The sequence below is a fragment of the Chiloscyllium plagiosum genome, unplaced genomic scaffold, assembly GCF_037043375.1.
Source record: "Chiloscyllium plagiosum isolate Xiang-an unplaced genomic scaffold, Cpla_swu_hap1 HiC_scaffold_35, whole genome shotgun sequence".
NCBI classification, from domain to species: domain Eukaryota; kingdom Metazoa; phylum Chordata; class Chondrichthyes; order Orectolobiformes; family Hemiscylliidae; genus Chiloscyllium; species Chiloscyllium plagiosum.
In genome coordinates this window covers 11034536-11058312 of record NW_028270173.1, presented here as the reverse complement: position 1 = coordinate 11058312, position 23777 = coordinate 11034536, and the positions used below count along the sequence as shown (strand labels likewise).

The 23777-nt window shown below is 46.7% G+C and overlaps 1 long non-coding RNA gene and 1 pseudogene across 1 annotated transcript; both read left to right on the top strand.

The window, feature by feature from the left end:
- The first annotated feature begins 6744 nt into the window (after positions 1-6744).
- On the top strand, positions 6745-8156 carry LOC148140055 (uncharacterized). The gene is made up of 4 exons (XR_015752946.1): positions 6745-7011; positions 7104-7337; positions 7911-7933; positions 8034-8156. It is a non-coding gene; the product is annotated as an uncharacterized LOC148140055 (long non-coding RNA).
- Positions 8157-9659: 1503 nt separating this feature from the next.
- Positions 9660-15159, top strand: LOC148140054 (E3 ubiquitin-protein ligase TRIM39-like; annotated as a pseudogene).
- Positions 15160-23777: the final 8618 nt, after the last annotated feature.

The following is a 23777-nucleotide window of genomic DNA, read 5'->3' as shown; positions in this document are numbered from 1 at the left end:
CCGCTTCCAGTTGTCAGTTCCAGCTCTGCGCTGCAGTGGCCGGTATATTGGGTCCAGGTCGATGTGCTTATTGATAGAATCTGTGGATGAGTGCCATGCCTCTAGGAATTCCCTGGCTGTTCTCTGTTTGGCTTGTCCTATAATAGTAGTGTTGTCCCAGTCGAACTCATGTTGCTTGTCATCTGCGTGTGTGGCTACTAAGGATAGCTGGTCATGTCGTTTCGTGGCTAGTTGGTGTTCATGGATGCGGATCGTTAGCTGTCTTCCTGTTTGTCCTGTATAGTGTTTTGTGCAGTCCTTGCATGGGATATTGTACACTACATATACCGAACACTGCAGCGGACAGCTGGAACTGACAACCGGAAACGGCAGAGACAAACTACTAGAAATGCCGGAGAAAACACCACAGGAGGCTCCCAAGCACTGAGGATGTCATTTAGACAGGGGATGAAGCGTCTGCAACACAAATTCCCAGCTCGGCGAACAGAACCACAACAGTTTAACTGCCCGTTAACTCCGGTTCTCTGTGCACAGATGCTGTCTGATCTGCTGAGGATTTGCAACATTTTCTGATTTTATTTCTGATTTCCAACGTTCCCCAGGATTTGTTTGTGTGTCACCGCCATCTGCTGGATGGAATTGGTACTGAATGATATTCGGCCGCAGTACCGTCTCCTGCCAGGCGGGGGCGGTCCTGTACCGTGTGTCTGAAAAGGCTCCGAGGATCATCGATCAATTTGTAAATTCACTGAAAAGTAAGTGTCCAGGGTCGAGCTGTTGCTGCGATCATGTTTATTCCTTACACATCTGATGGAAAACGTGGAAAATCGTCAACAAAATACCAATAGTAAGAACTGAATCCCAGATCCTCTTTAATTTCAGGAAGAGGTGGGATCGTGTGGATATCATTCCCGCTGAAAGATCCCAAACAAACACAAGGAGTCGAACGGGGAGCCGCTGGGCATCGTCCAGGGAAAAGGTGAGAACTTTCTCCAATGTTTCTGATCAGCTGAACAGAGCCTGGAGCTGGCTCCTGTCAGTATAAGGGAACAGGAGGGAGAGGCAATCTGAAACATTAAAGTCTCAGATTCAAACACAGCGACTGGAAAAGGAGACAGAAGTAAAAAGGAGGAACATGGTGGGAGCCATGAGGTTAAATATGACCCAATGGGGTTTCTATTTAAAGACAAAATATTGCTTGGTGAAAGAGAATCCTTGATCTGCCTGAAACCTGTTGGTCCAGAACAAGGAGTTGACCCTGACCGAGTGTTGCAGACTGGCACATTCCAAGGTCCAGGACTACGTGCTGAGGGACGCACTACAGCTCAGGGCAGCTGCTGCCAAGGTGCAGTGGGGAAAGAAAATCGCCTGGCACAGGGTGATTCCCTGATCCAGAAGGTGGGTCTCCCAGGACGGGACTGAGCTGAGACGCTGCATTATCAAAGGATCTTGGGATCATCCTGGATTGTGATTGTGGGAGGGTCGTCAGTTCAGCTGAGCTGCAATTGGTTGATTTTGTTTTAACTTTAAAAAATATAGTGTATTTATGAAAATATCTTTCAATGTACACAGTCACAAAAGCAGTTGGGTTCTGCCCAGAGTCAAGCACAGAGTCCCGTGTCATGGAGCTGCTCAGGATGAACCCCGACTGCATCTTCCTCCAGACTTCCTTTACAAAGGAACATTCCAGAAGGAGATGTGTTACAGTCTGAACCCGCCCCACTGCAGCCACTTCGAGGTGGCCCAGACTGAAGGATCTCACAGGCAGAGCCCTTCTCACCACCAGCCAAGCCATGTTTTGGTGCTTGTTGGAAAGTTCTGGCGATGAGGCATTCTGCCAAATGGCTTTGACAGTCTGCTCAGGGAACCGCTCAATAGTATCCGCCCTCTCCTTTTCCTGAAGGGTCTCAAAGACACTACATGCTGACCACTTCCTGATGGACTAGTGGTCAAAGGTGTTTTTCTTCATAAACTTCTCCATGAAGGACAGATGGTACAGAACGGTCCAACTACTCAGAGTGTTCCGCGGCAGCGAGGCCAGGCCCATCCTTCGCAACACCGGGGACAGGTAGAACCTCAGTACGCAGTGACACTTGGTGTTTGCGTACCGGGGATCCACGCACAGCTTGATGCAGCCACACACAAAGGTGGCCATCAGGGTGAGGGTGGCATTGGGTGTATTTTTTCCCCCATTGTCCAGATATTTATACAACAGGTCCCTTCGGACCCAGTCCATCTTTGACTTCCATAGAAATTGGAAAATGGCCTGGGTGACTGCAGTGGCACAGGTTCTGGGAATAGGCCAAACCTGTGCCATGTATAACAGCAATAACAGTGCCTCACACCTGATGACCAGGTTTTTTCCTGCGATGGAGAGCGACCGTAGCTTCCATCTGCCCAGTTTCTGCCTCACTTTGCAGATACGCTTCTCCCAAGACTTGGCACACGCCCCAGCCCCCACGAACCAAATACCCAGCACCTTCAGGTGGTCGGCCCTGATGATGAAGGGGATCGAGGATTGGTCGGCCCAGTTCCCGAAGAGCATGGCCTCGCTCTTGCCTCGGTTTACCTTTGCTCCTGAGGTCCGTTCGAACTGGTCACGAATGCACATGAGTCTGTGCACAGACAGCGGATCCGAGCAGAAAATGGCGACGTCATCCTTGTACAGGGAAGCCTTAACCTGCAGGCCCCCACTGCCAGGAATAGTCACCCCTCTCAGGCTCGCATCCTTCCTGATGGATTCGGCAAATGGCTCTATGCAGCACACAAACAAGGCAGGAGAGAGAGAGCAGCCCTGCCCTGACTCCAGATCTGACTGGGAAGCTATCTGATTCCCACCCGTTGATTGAGACTGCACTGACAATGTTGGTGTAGAGCAGCCTGATCCAATCGCAGATTCAATCTCCAAAGCCCATTTTGGAGAGAACATCTCTCATATACCTGTGTGATATCCTGTCAAAGGCTTTCTCCTGGTCCAGGCTGATCAGGCAGGTGTCCAACCCTCTGTCCTGCACATAGGCGACCGTATCCCTGAGGAGTGCGAGACTCTCAGCGGTCATCCTGCCCGGCACAGCTTCCACAAGCACCTTATGCTGTCCCAATGTCTGATATGTTCAAACAAACCATTCCCACTGAGTCCTGTCAGGGGCATTGACCCTTCAAAAATCTTCCCCTTTTACTTTGTGGATGTGGTTAATTACAGAATTGGTACAGTGCAGGAAGGGACCATTCAGCCCATCAGTGCTCCCTGAGCATTTTAACTCAGTGTCACTACCTTCTCATTTCCTCATAACCCTGTACATTGTTTCTATTTGAATAATTATCCACACCCTGTTTAATGTGGAAATTTAATCTTTCTCCACCACACCCCCAGGCAGTGCATTCCAGGCCTGAGCCACTCACTGAGTCAAAATCTTTCCTCTCATCTTGAATTTGCTTGTTTTGCAAATTCCTTTAAAACGGTGCCCCCGGCTCTTGGTCCATTCACACTGGGAAGAGTGTTCCTTGTCTACTCTTTCCAAACCTCTGAATAATTTGGAAAACTTCCATCAAATCTCCTATTCTACTTCTTCTCTCCAAGGAACCCATGCCCAACTGAATCTTTCTTGATAACTGAAATTTCTTGTTTTGGGAACCATTCTTGCAAATCTCTTCTGTTCTCTGTCCAATACATTCACATTCTCTTCATTATGTGGCACCCAGAACTGCACACACCACTTCAGCTGAGCTCTGACTCCTGTCGTATACAAGTTCAGGTGTGGCAGGGTAAGAAGCTCCAACCAGAGCACATCTGCTTGCCAATTCCCTTTTACTTTTTTCATCTCTTTGAAGTATTTCTTTTCTCCGCAGCCCCCCCCACGCCCCTCCGGTCCCCACAACTCTTAACTTCTCCGGAGAAAGAAGTGATAGACGGGCCGAACTCCGGGGTGAAGGAGGACTGACATACTCGGAGCGACAGAGGGGCTGAGTCGTGAACATCGGTACCTGGGAATCCCGGGGCGGAAAGAGGTGGAGGTGAATCCCAATGCAGTGTGACTGACCTTGCTGTTAAGTGCTGGTGAGAAGCGGACTAGAGGTTGGAACGATGTTGGGCCTGGCGCCATGTGCTGAGTTGCTGCTTCTGGAATTCTTTACTAGAATATAATTGACATCCCTTTCAAAACTGGACCATACTTTATATCTCTTTCACATTGTGTAAGTAATGATACTGCTTTCCTTTCAATCCTCTTTGTATAACAATATTTATCTTCCTCGAAGATTTATATCTAGCTACTTGTGCCTCCAATGGCGCTATTAAAATGCAGCCATTGTAAAGATTTTTCACTGTATTCCTGTACTTTTGTACTGGAGAACAAGTGACAGTAAAAGAGATTTGAGTCATCACCATTTTCCTGCTCCTTGTACTCTGTATTCTTGGGTTAAAGTAAGTTGTTGCACATCATGTGGTTTGGGATTTATTGTTCCACAGGAAGGGTGGGTTTTTTGTGCCGTGTTGCAGCTCACTGACCCCTAGTTTTGTATCAGTTCTACCCTCCCCTAAATTCTATCAAGAATTTCAGTTGCATCTTCTCCAGTGAAAACAGGCACATACATTCTCTGCCTTGGCCAGTTCCTTGCTGCTGATTAGATTAGTTTAGATTCCCAACAAATCCACACTGACTCTCCGAAGAGAAATCCACCCAGACCCTTTTCCCTCTGGACTAATGCACCTATTATTATGGCCAATTCACCTAATCTGCACATCTTTGGATTGTGGGAGGAAACTGGAGCACCTGTAGGAAACCCACGCAGACACGGGGTGAACATGCAAACTCTACACTGACAGTCGCCTGAGGCTGGAATTGAACCCGGGTCCCTGGCACTGTGAGGCAGAGTGCTAACCACTGAGCCACCCATAATTTAGTCACCAGACTCACCCTCTGAGGGACTTCAGCTCCTCTCACTGAATAGAGTGAGGTTACCAGTTGGGTTTTGAATTGGAGAAAGTAGACAGTGATATGAATAAAAATCCCATTACAGGGAGAGAAATGGTTCAAATGGAGCCTTGACCAAAGTGACCGCTGTTGTGAGTATTTCAAACCAACACTGGACATTGGGTCTTTTTGTTCAAACATCAAACTGTCTGTATGTTCCAGCAGCGAGAAGTCACTCTCAACTGGGAACCCAGGAGACGACTTCAACGGAAGCGTTTCAAGCATCTTCATATAATTCTGTGACAATAGAGCTGCCTCCAACAGGGACTGAGATCATGAACAAAGGGCAATTGAGGACATTACAACAATGATTCAGAATCGGCATCATCAGGTCATTTCATTCAGAAATGGAAGAAGTCATTGTCACAATCAATAGCCCATTTAACACCCACCCCATCATGGATGGAGATACATCCTTCTATATTCGGATCGATTTGGGAGTCAGGGAGACCATTTCTCCTAAATCCCCGCCTGCATTCCCCGTCCTGTGAAGGGCCTGATCTGACTCCACTGCCTGTGGGATCCCCTATTGGGAAAACTCCTCTCTTACTCCGGGTTGGGCCACCCAGGCAACACCAAAAACTCCATGTGGCAGTGAGTCCCACATTCCCACCATGCTCTGGGAAAATGCGGTGCCTATTAAAGAGAAGGAGACTCTCGTGGAGACTCCCCCTGCCCCTTCTCCGGGAGAGGGAGATACAATCTGACGGAGAATTGCTGCAGTAGGCTCAGTTTGATTGAAAATATTGGGGTTTGAGTCCCCAGGGGGAATTCCCTGGACTGCCCGCTGTACTTAGGGGGAACCAGCAGTGAGCCTGGAGAAATGGCACCGACAGGATTCCCACTGGTCTCCCGTCCAAGCTGCAGCCAGTTCTGGGCCTGCCCTTTTGGAAGGATGTCAAGGCCGAAGGGATGGTGCAAGGGGAGATTTCCCAGAATGGGACCAGGGATGAGGCTCTTCAGTTCTGTGCAGTGACTCCCGAAGTGAGGATTGAGAGGATCCTGGTGGATTGTAAGGGAGAGGTGAGGAGGCACTGGACAATATGTTTCAGCTTGTGTTTCCCACAAAGACAAACACAACTTGGCCATCCATGCCTGGGGCTGCTTTGGGACTGAAGGATATGAAGGAGAGCAGCAGGCTGCCAGTCACTCCCAGGACAACATCCCCACTCCCTCCCATCCTCTCTCCACCCACCTACACCATTCCCATCCTACTTTCCCTCTCACCTCCCGGCTTCAGGGATTCCCTGTCGCTGCTCTAACGCTGTTTATTCCTCATTCTGCTCTGGGGACTGTCTCCACCTCTCAGAGTGTTCATGATAGAGACAAATTTCCTTGAATATATGCAGTGAATTCCCTGAGGGAGTGACTGAGCTGAATGTGTTCAACAGCGCAGTAACACTGAAACTGGGAGCGGTTTGAGTCCGGAAGTGCTGAGGGTGAACATGGCTTCCAGACAGCAGGGAGAGAGTTTAACCGAGGAGATAATTTGTCCCATTTGTCAGGATTTCTTCATCGATCCGGTTACACTGGATTGTGGGCTCAATTTCTGCCGCTCCTGTATCACCCAAAGTTGGGAAAACCAGGAGATAAACTCCTGCCCAGAATGGAATCAGGAATTTCCACAAAGAAACCTCAAGGTAAATCAGGCTTTGACGAATCTGGCCAAAATAGCTCAAAAATTATGTCTGAAACTGCAAGAGAAGGAAAGTATGTTTCATTGTGAGGAACATGAGAAAGAATTGAAGCTGTTTTGTGAAACTGACAAGAAACTGATCAGTCTGGTTTGGAGAGATTTCTGGAAACACAGGGAGCACCACTTCATCCCGATTAAAGAAGCTGTTGAAATCTATAAGGTAAAAGGGAACAGATTTCATCCTTGATTATTTCATCACATGATAATGTCTAAAAATTTTACTTCCCGAATTTGTCTCCCAATCTCAGGATCGGGTGAAGTCTTCCTTAGATTCTCTGAAAGAAGAAATTAGCAGCTCTAGAATTGAAGCAGCAGCAGAAACAAAAGATTTCACAAATTCAGGTAAAAATCTTCCTGAGCTCAACATTGAAATTTGAGATGTTCATTTGTTATTTTTAACACAGTAACATTTTGTTTTTATATTTCTCTGACAGGAGGAATCCAGCAGCCTGCAGACCCACGTCAAATCCGAGTTCACTAAAATGCACCAGATTCTCACTGAGAAGGAGCAGAGTTTACTCCGAGATCTCAGGGAACAAGAGGAAAGCATTCTCAAAGCAATGGAGCAAAATCTTTGTGAATTTCAAGAGAATTTAAATTCTATTTAAAAGAAACTCTCAAGGTTGGAGAAATAGTTGGAACAAAAAGACAGAGTGCTATTTCTGAAGGTGAGGGATTATATTTCAGTGAAAGTGTGACTGAACAGTCCCAGCATGACTCAGACACCCATCCTCCTTCATCCCCCCTGTCACTATCTCCCTCTGCTCCATTCTCTCTCATGGGTTTCTCTACTTTCCTGTTCATACAGTTTCCTCAGTCATACTGTGACAGTGGATTCCATATTCTCATCACTTTCTTGATGAAGATCTTTTTCCTGAACACCCTGTTGGATTTATTGTAGCTGGATGATGTTCACAGATCCATTTTCAGAATTCTTTGAAGTGAAAATATTTTCACTGAATCAATTGAATTGACCACTTTCTTAATTTTAAACATTCGAATCAGATCTTTATGCCAGTAAAATATATTAATGTTTCCTTTAATCCTTTGCAATTGTTTTAAATTTTTATACATTATCTTGGTATTTAATGTCCTTTGTGTCACATCCTCTTTCTATTCAATGTCTGCAACAAACAGAATTGACAATTCCCAGCAGCTTGTAACAATGTGAGTGTAATTGCTACTTTCTGGTTATAGACAGTCAGTCTCTGTCAACTCAGATTGTGTTTTTTTTATTTCAGGAGGAAGTATCTCGGAAGACGAGGTAGGACATGCAGTTTACTGCAACTCAGTTCACACTTGTGAAATTACTCAGAAAAGTCTTTACACTGACTTCATAACCAATTAATGTCTTATATTTACAGGATTAGTGATGAGGCTGTCAATGATGCATCATTAACAGATGGTGTCCTGTCCACTGAAAAATTCAACAGTTTACCGTTTCCAGTGTGGAGAGAAATGCTGGATGCCATTAAACCTGGTAAAGCTCAAATAAGTTCCTATGTCCTGATTTATATTTTGAACTTCAGACTGTTACGTATACAATTACCAAAGGCAGCATAATTAAGCACTCAGTATACAAAGAACACTGGACAAGTAATCACTTTGACTGTTAATTGACTTGGTGTAGCATAAAGGAGCCCTCACAAAACTAGAGTCAAAAGGAATCAAGGCTAAATTCTCCACCGATTTGAGCCAAATCGAGCATGATTGTGATTGCCTGAGATCAATCATTTCAGATCTAGGACATTTTTAGAGGAAATTATCCCACACCTTCAGCTGCCTACATTTTCAACATCTCTTGTCATCCAGGGTTCATGAATCTTGTGGCCCTTATCTTTCATCCTCATAGGAACATATTGGTTCTGAAGTCTTATATATGCCTTTTCAAATTCCCCCACTTGTGCCAGATGTGGACTTGCCCTCAAACTGCTGCCCACCCAATCTAATTCATGCAGTTCCTATCTAATGCTGTTGCAATTAGGACGCCCCCAATTTTGCACTTTCACCCAAACTTTCACTTTGACCTGAGGGTCGTAACTATCCTTATTCATAACTGACTTAAAAGTTAAGGAATTACGATCATTGTTCCAAAATGATTGCCCACTGGATCTGGAAGAGATAATGAAAATTTGATCATCTGGCCAGGCTCATTCTCCAATACAATGTCTAGTATGGCATTATCCCCAGTTAAACGAACTACCTATTGTTTCAAGACACCCCTCCCCCGGATATACCTAATAAATTCTGTCCCATCTAAGCCTGAGGGAATCCTTTGGGAAGTTAAAATCACACGTTACAACAAGCCTGCTATTTTTACATCTTTCCATGATTTACCAACATATCTGATTCTCTACCTCCTGCTGGCTGTTGGCAGGCCTATAGTATAACCCCACCAAAGTGATTGCATCTTTCATATTCCTAACTAGGTGAACCCTTCAAGATGATTGTGTTTAGTTCAGCTTTGATCAGTAATGCAGCCCCTGACCCTTCTTACACCTCTCTCGATTATGCCTGAAACATTGAAACTATGGAATGTTGAGCTGCCAGTCCTGCCTTGTCTAAACCAAGTCTTTGGGAGAAAGTGAGTACTGCAGATGCTGGAGATCAGAGCTTAAAAATGTGTTGCTAGAAAAGCGCAGCAGGTCAGGCAGCATCAAAGGAACAGGAGAATCGACGTTTCAGGCACAAGCCCTTTGCAAGAATGCCTTCCTTGAAGAAGCTCTCCTCCTCCCTCTACAAGGATCTCAGTGAGTCCCTCTCTCATTGCACACCCCAGGTCATCTCCTCTGCCCTGAAGCTCTTCAGCCACGTCCTCAAACAGACTCGCTACCACAGCCACATCTCCTTCCTCAGCACCTGTCTACGGAACCGACTGACTCCGCGTGGACTCTGGACTACGTTCAGACCAACAAAATTTGGACCCAACCAGGACAACCAGTACCTACAACAAATCCGAAGCCTTCAGCAACAGCCCTCCCTCCGGATCCTCCGCTCCACGCTTGCAGCCATGCGCCGCTACCTACATTCCCTGCAACTAGACCTACCCCAGCTCAGGACAACACTCTCACAGACCTGGAAAGGATCTCTACTGTTCTTTATCCACAGAAGAATCCATACACTAAACAAACAGTTCTTCCTAGCCATATCGGGAATTAAAGACAGTAAGTATCAAAGACTTTCATGGACTTACCCACCCCCCCCCAACACTCCGGATTCCTCACCCGTTCCAGAATCTTCCATCGACCTCCAGAAGCGCTCGGCTGCCATTAACTACATGGCCGCTGCAGCAACCGCCGCCGCGAACAATGACGTCACTTCCGCCCCCACCGGCCATGCAGCCTCCGCGATCGCCGCCCAGACAACCGCCACCACAATCGCCAGGAAGACCATCGCTGACAGATTCACGGCCTCCGAGGGGTCCACAACCAATGGGAAAAACACCGTTTCTGCATTTGCCGCAGCCACTTCCGCTCCGGAGTTGCTGTCGTCGCATCTACTTCCACCCCTATTGACGTCACTCACCTGCACAACAACCACGCCGCATGCGTCTCCGCCCTCGGGCCAAGCCCCACTCCCACGGCTAACCCCGCCATCACGCCGATCCCCACCCCCACGCATAACCCCGCCATCACGCCGATCCCCACCCCCACGCATAACCCCGCCCCCACACCAATACCCACCCACACGCCTAACCCCGCCCCCACATCGATCCCCACCCTCACGCTGATCCCTGCCCCCACGCCTAACCCCGCCCCCACGCCTAACCTGCCCCCATGCCTAGCTCCACCCCCATGTCTAACCCCGCCCCCACGTGTAGCTCCGCCCCCACACCTAACCCCGCCACCTACTCCCAGCTCCAGTCCCACACCAGGTCCTTGGTCCTAGCTCCCAGTCCTGCCGTGTTTTCACTATCCCTCCAGACCTCCCCCTCACTGAGGATGAAAGATCAGCCCTCAGCAGAGGCCTCATCTTCATCCCCTTACGGTCCTGGATTTACGAATTCAACACGCGGCGAGACATCGAGCATTTCTTCAGCTGCCTTCGCCTCCGCGCCTACTTCTTCAACCAGGACTCCCGCCCACCCTCTGACGACACCTTCTCCCACCTCCAACACACCCCATCCACCTGGACACCCCGTACTGACCTCTTACCCGCCCTCAATATCTTCATAGCCAACTGCTGCCGCGACATTGACCACCTCAACCTGTCCACCCCTCTCACCCACTCCAACATCTCACCCTTGCAACGTGCAGCCCTCCACTCCCTCCGCTCCAACCCCAACCTCACTATCAAACCAGCAGACAAAGGAGGCGTGGTAGTAGTTTGGTGCACTGATCTTTACACTGCTGAGGCTAAACGTCAGCTTGCGGACACCTCCTCCTACTGCCCCCTTGACCATGACCCCACCTCCCACCACCAAACCATCATCTCCCAGACCATCCATAACCTCATCACCTCAGGGGATCTCCCATCCACCGCCTCCAACCTCATAGTCCCACAACCCCGCACCGTCCGTTTCTACCTCCTGCCCAAAATCCACAAACCTGACTGCCCCGGCCAACCCATTGTCTCAGCCTACTCCTGCCCCACCGAACTCATCTCTAAATACCTTGACATGGTCCTGTCCCCCTTAGTCCAAGAATTCCCCACCTACATTTGGGACACCACCCACACCCTCCACCTCCTCAATGATTTTCGCTTCTCCGGCCCCCAACACCTTATCTTCACCATGGACATCCAGTCCCTATACACCTCCAAACCCCATCATGAAGGCCTCAAAGCCCTCCACTTCTTCCTTTCCCACCGAACCAACCAGTACCCTTCCACTGACACCCTCCTTCGAATGACTGAACTGGTCCTCACTCTGAACAACTTCTCTTTCCAATCCTCCCACTTCCTCCAAACCAAAGGAGTAGCCATGGGCACCCGCATGGGCCCCAGCTATGACTGCCTCTTCGTTGGATATGTGGAACAGTCCATCTTCCACAGCTACACTGGCACCACCCCCCACCTTTTCCTCCGCTACATCGATGACTGTATCGGTGCTGCCTCGTGCTCCCCACGAGGAGGTTGAACACTTCATCCACTTTACTAACACCTTCCACTCAAGCCTCAAATTTACCTGGACCGTCTCAGACTCCTCCCTCCCCTTCCTAGACCTCTCCATTTCTATCTCGGACGACCGACTCAACACGGATGTTTACTATAAACCAACTGACTCCCACAGCTACCTAGACTACACCTCCTCCCACCCTGCCCCCTGTAAAAACGCCATCCCATATTCCCAATTCCTTTGCCTTCGCCGCATTTGCTCCCAGGAGGACCAATTCTAATACCGAACAACCCAGATGGCTTCCTTCTTCAAAGACCGCAATTTCCCCCCAGATGTGATCGACGATGCTCTCCATCGCATCTCCTCCACTTCCTGCTCCTCTGCCCTTGAACTCCGCCCCTCCAATCGCCACGAGGACAGAACCCCACTGGTCCTCACCTACCACCCCACCAACCTCCAGATACATTATATCATTCTTCATAATTTCTGCCACCTCCAAACTGACCTCATCACCAAGATATATTTCCCTCCCCATCCCTATCAGCGTTCCAGAAAGACCACTCCCTCCACGACTCCCTCGTCAGATCCACACCTCCCACCAACCCAACCTCCACTCCTGGCACCTTCCCCTGCAACCGCAAGAAATGCAAAACTTGCGCCCACACATCCCCTCTCATTTCCCTCCAAGGCCCCAAGGGATCCTTCCTTATCCATCAGAAATTCACCTGCCCCTACACACATCATTTACTGCATCCGCTGCACCCGATGTGGCCTCCTATACATTGGGGAGACAGGCCGCCTACTTGTGGAATGTTTCAGAGAACACCTCTGGGACACCCGCATCAACCAACCCAACCGCCCCGTGGCTGAACACTTTTACTCCCCCTCCCACTCTGCCAAGGACATGCAGGTCCTTGGCCTCTTCCATTGCCAGACCATGCCAACACAACGCCTGGAGGAAGAGTGCCTCATTTTCTGCCTCGAAACCCTCCAACCATGAATGCAGATTTCTCCAACTTTCTCATTTCCCCTCCCCCCACCTTAACTCAGTCCCAACCCTCGGACTCAGCACTGCCTTCTTGACTTGCAATCTTCTTCCCGACCTCTCCGCCCCCACCCACCCTCTGGCCTATCACCCTCACCTTAACTTCCTTCCACCTATCGTATTCCCAAAGCCCTTCCCCCAAGTCCCTCCTCTCTACCTTTTATCTTAGCCTGCTTGGCACACCCTCCTCATTCCTGAAGAAGGGCTTATGCCCGAAATGTCGATTCTCATGTTTCTTTGATGCTGCCTGACCTGCTGCGCTTTTCCAGCAACACATTTTTAAACCAAGTCTTTGTATTGCCATAACATACATATATTAGTCTAGGCTCTATGCTTATCTGCCCTACCCGTTGTACTCCTTTGTTGTACTAAAATAAATACACCTCAGACTGCCAGTCCCACTGCATCCATTAACCTGGCACATTGTGTATGGTACACAATGGAGGACAATACCATACACAATGGAGGACATTGGTGGCGTGTTCATGAGTAGTTCAGTTGGCTGGATTGTTGGTTTGCAGAGCAGTGTGATGCCAATAGCATGGGTTCAATTCCCATCACCACTTTAAGGTTACCATGTAGGACTTTCCTGCTCAACCTCTTCCCTCACCTGATGTCTGATGGCCCTCAGGTTAGATCACCACCAGTCACTTTTCTCTAATAAGAGAGCAGGCCCTATGGTCCGCTAAGCCTATGGTGACAGAACAAAAACTTCACTCTGCCTTCACTCAGGAGGAGGAGGAGGATGTTGGAGGAGCAGGGACTGTGGGGTTCTTGAGGAGACTAACTTCGGAGGCAAGGAGATATTGGAGGTTTTGATAATGAACAAATCACCAGGTTCAGATGGGTTGTATCCCAGGTTTCGGTAGGAGGTGAGGAAGGAAATTACAAAGACTCTGACTCAAATTTAAAATTCCTTTCTGACCACATTGGAAGTGCGAAAGAACTGGAGACAAGCTAATGCGGGTTACACGTTTCAGGAAGGATAGTAGTGGTAAATCAGGGAATTACAGACCAGTGAGTCTCAGATCAGTGTGGGGAAACTATTGGATAAACTCTGAAGGAGAGAATTAATCTCAACCTAGAGAGGAAAGGTGTGACTGTGTGGGTCAGTTTGGCTTTCTCAGAGGGAACTCATGCTGAACAAAATTGATTGCACCTCCCCACAACCACACGGCCCACAACATATGCGCACACGCGCGTACACACACACACCCCTTCCATCACACTGTCAAATGACACCGCCCCTCCTCCCCTATATGCATACACTATCACACACAACCTCCCTCACAAGCCAAGAGACAGCCTCTAATTTTCTGGGGTATTTTGTTCTTAGTCTCAGTGACCCTGGATGTGGAAACTGTGAATCCACGGCTTGAGGTGTCTGAGGATCTGAAGAGTTTGAGGTGGACTGGGACCCAGAGGAGTCTCCCTGTCACTGAGAACAGGTTTACAAACTGTCCCTGTGCCCTGGGGTCAGAGGGATTCACATTAGGGAAACACTACTGGGTCGTGGAGGTGGAGAGGAATCGGTACTGGAGTCTGTGAGTAGCCTCGGAATCTGTGGAGAGGAAGAAATGGGTCAGTCTGAGCCCAGAGAATTGATTCTGGACCATTGGGCAGATTGAGGGTCAGTTTAATATAAACTTCCACCCTCCATTCCCTTTCCCTGATCCCCAGGAATGTGGGAGTTTATCTCAGTTATGAATCTGGGACAGTTTCATTTTACAATGTAGACACCAAGTCCCATCTCCATACTTTCACTGGAAATAAATTCACTGAGAAACTTTATCCTTTCTTTGAAACATCTTACTTAAACCAGTTTCTGAGAATCTGATCCAGTTTGAATCTGGATCTGAGAAAGGAGCAGGAACTTGAGGTCACAACATTCCTGACCTCATAGTGACCTGATGTCAGTGCATTCTTGAATCATGGGCATCTCTGGCTGACCAGCATTTATGCTTGTCCATAACTGCTATTGAATTAAATGGCTTGCTAGGCTATTTCAAAGGGCAGTTGTGATTCAACCACATTGTTATGGATCTGGAGACCAGGTGAGGATGGCAGACTTCCTTCCCTGAAGGACATTAGTGAGCCAGATGCAAATTGTTTCATGGTTATCAATAACTTTTTGACACCAGTTTTCTTTTTAATTGAATTCAAATTCTACCATCTGGTGGATTTGAATCTGATCCCCAGAACATTACCTGAACTTCGGATTAATAGTCTAGTGATGAAATCAAGAGTCATCATTTCCCCATGTCAGGGTGTTATTAAAGTATTAGGTTCAGGGTCAGAAGTCAGGGTTTGGGGGTCAGAAAACAGCACTAACGAAAGGTTTTCACTCAATGTATCATTGAATTTCCAGTTATATTTTATAAAATCCTAATCAAGCTGTAAATAAATTTAATGAAAATGCATGTGTCACAGTATTAAAATAAATAGTAAATTAAATCTCCTGTGCCTCTCTTTCTTTCACTTATTCACTGCTTCAGTCAAACCCCTTAGTTCCACCTCCTCGCCTGTTTCCCAGCCTGGAGCTGGGATTTCTCTGTGTATCCATCTCACATGCTGCACCCAGACCATGAAATCCTGAGGGGCAAGTCCAAACACTGAAGTGTGACAAAGCTGCATTTACATAGCATCCTCTATTAAGCTGCTTGTATCATCTGTTGGAAAAAAAGTGGAAAGTCTTATATCAGTTGATGTGAAAGTAAGAGGTGAGTCCCAAATCCTCTTAAAATATAGGAAAGGTTGCCCTTCTCGACAAAGGGCAATGCTGCGTGATCAAACAGCGAAAGGATTAAATCAAAATAGTGTTGGAGAGGGAAATAAACACTCCACTCCTTATGGTGCCCATCTCTCCCTGAAAGTCTCAAGGGTATTGGTGAACACCGCGTGCTTCTTCCCCAGGGACACCTGGGCTCAGATATAACCATGGAAGAGGGGCAGGCAATCGGTCCTGACAACCAGCTCCACAGTATGCTGCCCGGATCTGTTTATTGCTGGTTTGGCCGGGCCCAGGAGCAGAAGAACTTCTGTTTTTTTTCCTTTTTTCTTTCTTGAAATTTTTTCACTGCAGCAGCAGCAAGAGTGCATTATGTCTCCCTCCAACTCCAGTTTGATTTCATCTCACCTTTCATGGTGGATCTCAGTTTCCCAATGAAATACCTCGACTGAGGCTGATATCCAGCATCAAGTCACTTTTTATTTCCATGAGGAGAGTCCTTGACACTGATCCACCTAGCTCAGTGCCAGCTGTCAGTTTGAACTGAATGGCATTCCTGTTCTTTTTTTATCTCTTATTATTCCCACGTTACTGCCTGACAGCGAGAGTGCTGATTTTCCCCCAGCACCCATGTCACGTGGCTGTTAGTGTCGGACACAGTAAAAAACAACAAGTGTGGAAATCATTCTTTATATTCCATCACCAGGAAGAAAGGAAACACCAGAGTGGCCAGTAACAAGCAGTACCCTTCTCATCAAAGGGCAATACTGTGTGATCAAACAGTGAAGGGGACGGCAGGGATTAAATCAACATAGAGTTGGAGGGGGAAATAAAACACTCCACACACTGTGGTGCCTATCTCTCCCTGAAAATTTCTAGGCTGATGGTGGACACCTCGTGCTCCTTCTCCAGGGACACCTGGGCTCAGATATAACCACGGAAGAGGGCCAGACAATTGACCCCAATGACCCCATCACAGCCCGCTGCCTGGACTTGTTTATGACCAGTTTGGCCAGGCCCAGGAGCAGAAGAACCTCTGTTTATTTTTTTTTAGCAGCTTGGTTCTCAGCTGTCATCTGCTGAAATCTTGACATTTGAAATAACTCTACAAGAGTCTTGTATCCCATCACCAAGTCACGCCTTCTTTACACATGAACAGTCCTTGGCTTTAGCGCCGCCTCTTCAGAGCCAGCTGTCAGAGCGCCAGAATCTCTGACACTCCTTGTTTTTCTTTTACCTTGATGCAGCTCCAACTACCTCAGAGCCAGCTGTCAGAGTGAGCAGGATGCCTGACACTCATGTTTTTTTTAGTTTTTTTTAGGCAGCTCTTAGAGTGAGCACACCCCTGACACTTCTGTTTTTTGTTCTCTTTTTTTCTTTTCTTTCTGTGGTAGTGCTTATATTTTCCCCAGAACCCATGTTGTGTGTATGCAGATGTGAGATACAGTGAAAGACACAAGGTGTACGAACCTTTATTCAAATTTCCACCACCAGGAAGAATGGAAACACCCGAGTGGCCTGTGACAAGCAGTGCCATTCACATCAAAGGGCAATGCAGTGTGATCAAACAGTGAAGGGGAGGGCAGGGATTAAATCAAAATAGAATTGGACGGGGAAATAATACACTCCACTCCCTGCGGCAACCGCCTCTCCCTGAACAGTGCAAGGGTGTTGGTGGACACCGCATCATCCTTCTCCAGAGACACCCAAGCTCTAACGTAGTCGCAGAAGAGGAGCAGGCAGTTGGCCCTAACGACCCCCTTCACGGCCCGCTGCCTGGACCTATTTCTGGCCAGTTTGGTCAGGCCCAGGATCAGAAGAACTTCTGTTTATTTATTTTTTTTCTGAGTGAACAGGATGTCTGACACTCCTGTTTTTTTTAAACCCCCACATACTGCCTAACTGCGGTATTGCTTATTTTTTCCCCAGCACCCATGTTGTGTGTGTGCAGGTGTGAGATACAGTGAAAGACACAAGATGCACGAATCTTTATTCAATCCCCACCACCAGGAAGTTAGGAAAACACCCGAGTGGCCAGTGACAAGCAGTGCCCTTCACATCAAAGGGCAATGCTGTGTGATCAAACAGTGAAGGGGAGGGCAGGGATTAAATCAAAATAGAGTTGGAGGGGGAAATAATGCACTCCACTCCCTTCCGGTGCCCACCTCTCCCTGAACAACTCCAGGGTGTTGGTGGACACCACGTGCTCCTTCTCCAAGGACACCCGGGCTCTAATGTAACCGCAGAAGAGGGGCAGGCAGTCGGCCCTAACGACCCCCTCCACGGCCCGTTGCCTGGACCTGTTTCTGGCCAGTTTGGTCAGGCCCAGGATCAGAAGAACTTCGAATTATATCTATCATCTAGGGATCCCTGATTGGACCAGGTTAACAGTAAGGTGGATTTGCCATGCTAAATTGCCCATAGCATGGGAAAAGCAGGATTACAGAGATAGGGTATGGGGATGGGTCTAGGTGGAATGCCCTTTGGAGGGTTGGTGTGGACTTGTTGGGCCGAATGGCCTGTTTCCATGCTATAGGAATTCTATGATCCTTCAGGTGGTAAAGACATCAAGGTTGCAATATCCACCATGGCCATCTCAAATGCCAAGACTTCTTTGGAATTAGATGGAGGGATAGCCTTGTTGGATCTGTCGTGTAAGTTTGCAGCTTTCATGTGGTCCAGGTGCTTGTTCAGAACTTCCTTATCTACCCAAACTTTGTACAACATGGAACCTGACCTTGCATTAACTCTTACCCACACAGGGCCATTTCAGTGGTTTCAGCACCAAATTTCATCCCCTGAAGTAAACTGCCTCTCTTATTTAGAGGAGTCTTGTGACTGGCATTAGTGTTCCCGATGCCATTTCACCCTTCAACTCAGATCTGGGGAGATCAGATTTAACCTGCTGGAGAGTCTTTTTCCCATTAACAACTCTGCTGGAGCTATCCCTGTAGTTGTATGAGGGTTGGTCCTATAACAGGAATCGGGACAGTTTGGTTTCTAGTGAAACTATATGTTGTTTCTTCAAGTCTGCTTTCAATGTTTGGACTGCTCTTTCTGCCAGACCACTGAACAATGGATAGTATGGAGCTGACTTTACATATCAAAAGCCATTCAACTTATGGGTGGCACAGTGGTTAGCACTGCAGCCTCACAGTGCCAGAGACCTGGGTTCAATTCCTGCCTCAGGTGACTCTCTGTGTGGAGTTTGCACATTCCTTCGGGTGTTCTGGTTTCCTCCAAAGATGTGCAGTTTGAATTTGACATGCTAAATTTCCTGTAGTGGTGGGTTGGTGTGGACTTTTGGGCTGAAGGGCCTGTTACCACACTGTAAGTAATCTAATCTAAATCTAAGTAAACTTTAGGAAATACTCAAATTCCCAACTGATAAATGATGGCCCGATGTCTGTGACCAGCACTTCCAGGAGCCCATGTACTGCAAAAAGTTCTCACAGCTTTTCTACCATTGTTCCCATCATCGACAGTTAAACTCTATGCACATCCAAATATTTCAAATGGACATCCACAATGACTAAGAACATTAAGGCCATGAAAGGACTTGTGTACTCAATGTGTAACTGAGTCTAAGCCATTCCCACAAATATGATGGAGCTGCTGGTGGTACTTTTTGTCCTTGTTGGCATTCTGGGAACTGCCCACTAATGTGGCTTGCTCTGCATTTAATCCTGACCACCAGACATCACTTTTCACCAACATCTTCATTTTGGACACCCCTAGGTGACCCTGATGGAGTTCAGCCTTTGCTTGGGACAATCACCCTTGCTCCCCATAATAAAATGCCATCCACTCAGGTGATCTGGTCTCACTGGGTCTAGAAAGGTTTCAATTCAGGTTGTTGTGGCACTTTTGTTGCCTCCATCAATACCAGCTGTTCTAATTTTGACAGCACCAGATCTTTTTGCGTGCACAGTCAGGTATTTTCAGTGGTGACTGGAAGGGTGTCCAGAAAGCTTAAAACCAGAACAAACTCTTCCAGTGGTGGCACCGTTGCTGGTATATCTGACAGTGGGAGACAGCTCAATGCATTTGCTTTTGCTACTTGGCTTCCTGAATGGTGTTCCAACTGTAATTATATGCATTTAGAATGACAGCCCACTGCTGAATTTGACCTGAAGCCAAGGCAAATGTGGTCTTTTCCTCTTTGAATAGCCCAAGCAAGGAGTTTTGGTTCATTACTGTCACAAATTTACGTCCTTAAAGGTATCAGTGGAACTTTCTCACACCAAAGAAGACTGCCAAACCTTTGTTCTCTATCTGGGTCTATTTGCACTCTTATCAGCTAACGTCCAGGAAGCATGGGCTATTGGCTGTTCCTATCCATTGAACCAATCTGTGAGCCACACTACCCCAATAGTGTCAAATTCAAGATCTGGTGGAAGAGGTAGCATCACACCAGATCTTGTTTGGGATCATAGGCTACCAACACCCCTTAGTTGATGATAGCTGTTTATTCTCTTCCCTAAAGGATACTCTTGACTATGAGACCATTTCTAAGGCTGACCTCTTTCAATGCCAGATGTAAGAGGAGAAGAATGGAGTCCAGATTACATATGAAATTTCTGTAATCACTCATCAATCAAGGAAAGACTGAAACTCCAGTACAGGGATGTGATTTGAGGCACCTTTGATTACTCTCACTTTTCCTTCCAATGGCTGTAACACAGTCTTGTCAACTTTGCAGCCCAAGTAGGTAGTTGGGGTGCCTGAAACATACAATTTTCTTTTCTAAGGCATATGCGTGCCTTGGGGAAATGTTTACAGTTTACGTCCAAGTTATGTAAGTCCTCTTTATTGTTCTTCCCTGTTATTAGCATCGCATCCAGATAAATGGCAACCTAGAATAGACCTTGTAAAATGTACTCTAGGGTCTGCTAAAAAAAAGGCACAGGCTTATGACACCCCAAATGGCAGTCTCACATATTAATACAGACCCTTATGGGTATTAATTGTAGCATACTTCTGGGAATCCCCATTTTACCATAAATGTAAGCATGTCCAGCTTTGTGAAGGACAGAAGCAGCACCCACCCCCATCCTCACCAGCTTTGTGTATAAATTCTCTATGTGAGAGACTGGGTATTTATCCAGCTGTGAGAAGCAGTTTATCATTTGCTTAAAATCCCCACAAAACTGATCTGATCTTTCGAGCTTCACAATTGTTAAGACTGACACAGCCCATCCTGCAAACTGGACTGGTTTACGATTTCTTCAATTTCCAGCCCCCTGATTTCTGCTTCTACTCTTGCACAGAAGGCAAATGGCACTCACTCAGGCCTTGCAGAATCATGAAATTGCTTCCTACTCGACATGCAAAGTGGTCGTGGCTCCTCTGATAGTTCCTAGATGTTCCAGAGAATCTTCCAGGTGCTTAATTAGGACTCCATGCTGGCAGCCATTTTCTAAATAAAAATTCGAATGGATCAATCATTTAAAATAACAGCATGATACCAGAAATAGTTGTGAATATGGCACTGAGATACCATACCAGGAATGGCAGGACTGGCAACTTCATGTTCCAGGGTATATAGATGCTCATGTGAAGGAAGGAGAGGGGTGGGTGTGTGTGTGTGTGTGTGTGTGTGTGAGGGGGGTGGGGGGAGGTGTGCAGAGTGACATGTTTGGTTACTGATAACAGAATATGTACTGTAGATAGTGAGAGTATTCCTGGGAATATGTTGAGTGAAGTTATTTAGGTAGAATTGAGAAATAACAAAGGGTCTGATCACCTTATTGGGATTGTCTTACAGGTCCCACAAAAGTCAGCAGGAAATTCAGAAGTCATTTTGAAAGGAGATCTCAGATATCGATAAGAATAATAGGATGTTAATGGTAGGGGATTTTAACTTTCCAAACATAGACTGGAACTATCATTATGTTAAGGGCTTGGATGGAGAGGAATGTTTTGTGTATACAAGAAAATGTTCTTATTCAGCATGTGGATGTACTGACTCGAGAAGGAACAAGACTTGACCTTTTCATCGGAAATAAGGCTCGGCAAGTGACTGAGGTGCGTGTGGGGAGCACTTTGGGGTCAATGATCATAAGTCTATTAGTTTTAAAATAGTGATGAAAGATGATATTCCTGATCTAAAAGATGCATTTCTAAATTGGATAAGGTTAATTTTGACGGTATTAGGCTTTCAAAGAACTTTCAAAAGCTGATTGGGAGAGGTTACTCGCAGGTGAAGGAACAGCTGGAAAACGGGAAACATTAAAAAAATGAGAAAGTCCACCACTGACACAATAGACAAACATTTATTTTGGTTTGAGTTTGCAGTGACAAAGGCAGGCTACGCATATACCCTGCCATACCTTCCCTTAGAGAACGGTGAATATTATCCTCCAGACCCGCAGATCATTGCCCCCAATAAAGATGGTGGCAGTAACCTCATCATCTGAGGCCCGCGGCCGGTTTTTTCCGTTTGCTGTAAAAGCGGGAGAAGGAAGTTCAAATCTGGAAGCACACTTGTACACAAGTTGTTTACGGAACCTCCCAGTCGATATTTTCTTTTCTTACAATTACATTTTAGTTTGCTCAAAAACTGCATGAATCCCTGTAAGATTCTGTAAATCTCTTCTTTAGAAATAGAATCAGTCTGAACATTGGGACACAGACAGACAGACTTTAACCTCACACCTTCAATGTACTATCTGAGCTGTCATGGCATCTATTGTTAAAGTTCCTCCCACTTCTTCTGCACTAATCGCCCGTTCAACACAGCTACAAACACACCTCACAGCAACACTGCGTCTGTGCGCAAACTCCAGCGGGAGGAAGATCAAGATTCGCCCTGTAGTCACGCCTCTCGTTCACTCCGATTGGTTGGAGAACCGCTCCCTCTGGGTACTCCGAACGCCACCTCTCTTTCTATTGTCCGGGTCTGCCGTCAATCACCCCCTGGCCCGAGGTGATCTGGTTCGAGACAAAAACTTGAAATAATCTTGAGCATGCGCAGTGTTTCCACGTTCACCAGCTGGTCCTCAGCTCCAGGAGTGAGGAAGGAATGTGTCTCAGGCGGCCTCCGACATGGTTCACAGCTCCCAGACCTGGAACACAAATTCCTTTGCAACTGGAGTTAGAGTTAGCCAGCACAACGAAGTTGTCAAATCAGAGATTAGGATCGAACAAGGATCTAATCCTGATTGAAAGTTAAATGGCTGCTTTAAATTGCCAGTCTGAAAATCTCTGTGGTCGTCATGGTCTGAAAATTCAGAACATCTGTTCCTCTCAGCATAACGCAATATCTTGCACTTACATACAAACTTTAACAGAATATGCAAAAACAGAAAACGTGGAGAAATTCGGCATCTCGTCTTGTTCCAGATAACCAACATCTGCAGTTCTTTGTTTTACTTTCACATATTAATCCACCCAAAGTGCCTCGCAGATGCTTGAAACATTGACTTGAAGAGGTATATTTTATCTTGCACATCTTAAAGAAGGTTGGAGAGATTTTGGGAATTAATTCCGAAGCTTGACTCCTTGGCAGCTGGAAATAAAGGCACCAATAATGGTAAAAAATACCCAACACCAGGTTATAGTCCAATAGGTTTGTTTTGAAGCACTAGCTTTTGGAGCACTGCTCCTTCATCGGGTGATTGTCTTTGTACACTCCAGTCCAAAATTGGTACCTGCAAATCATGGCTACAAATAATGGTAAGCATAGTGCCTGAGAAGGGATTTGGCAAGTGTGTATAGGAAGGGGAATTGGAGAACTGCAGGGAGCTCAGAGGGTCTTCAGAGTGGAGGAAGTTCCTGTGTCATTAGGTTAACAATGCTCTTTTAGAGTCTGATCAAAATGATTATCACGTTCTTCAGTTGACCCTGTCACCCTGTTTAACCAGGTAATCTCTTCCATTCATTTAGTAATCTTGTGTGTCAGACAACTTGTTGACTGTCTGTAACATTTAATTTGAAATTCAAATTTTTCAGATTTGAAATATTCGAAGAATTTCTTGGTTCTGCAATGCCAACACATGACATAATCTTTATTAATAATTCAGTTCCCAACTTCATCTGTCATTTCTGCCTGGAACTGCGATTAATTATCGAGCTCGTGAGCAGTCGGGAGTGTATTTAAATATAGTTGCAATCTGTACCAGTTCTCCAGATTCAATCACAGTTCCTGGCATGAATATGGAATGTTCGCTGAATATCAATAGAAGGTGCAGGGAGAGCAGAAGAAATATGGAGAATATACAATGTGTGATCGGTTTCTCAAGGTTTCGAATTCAATGTTGAAAACTTGAGACTGTAAA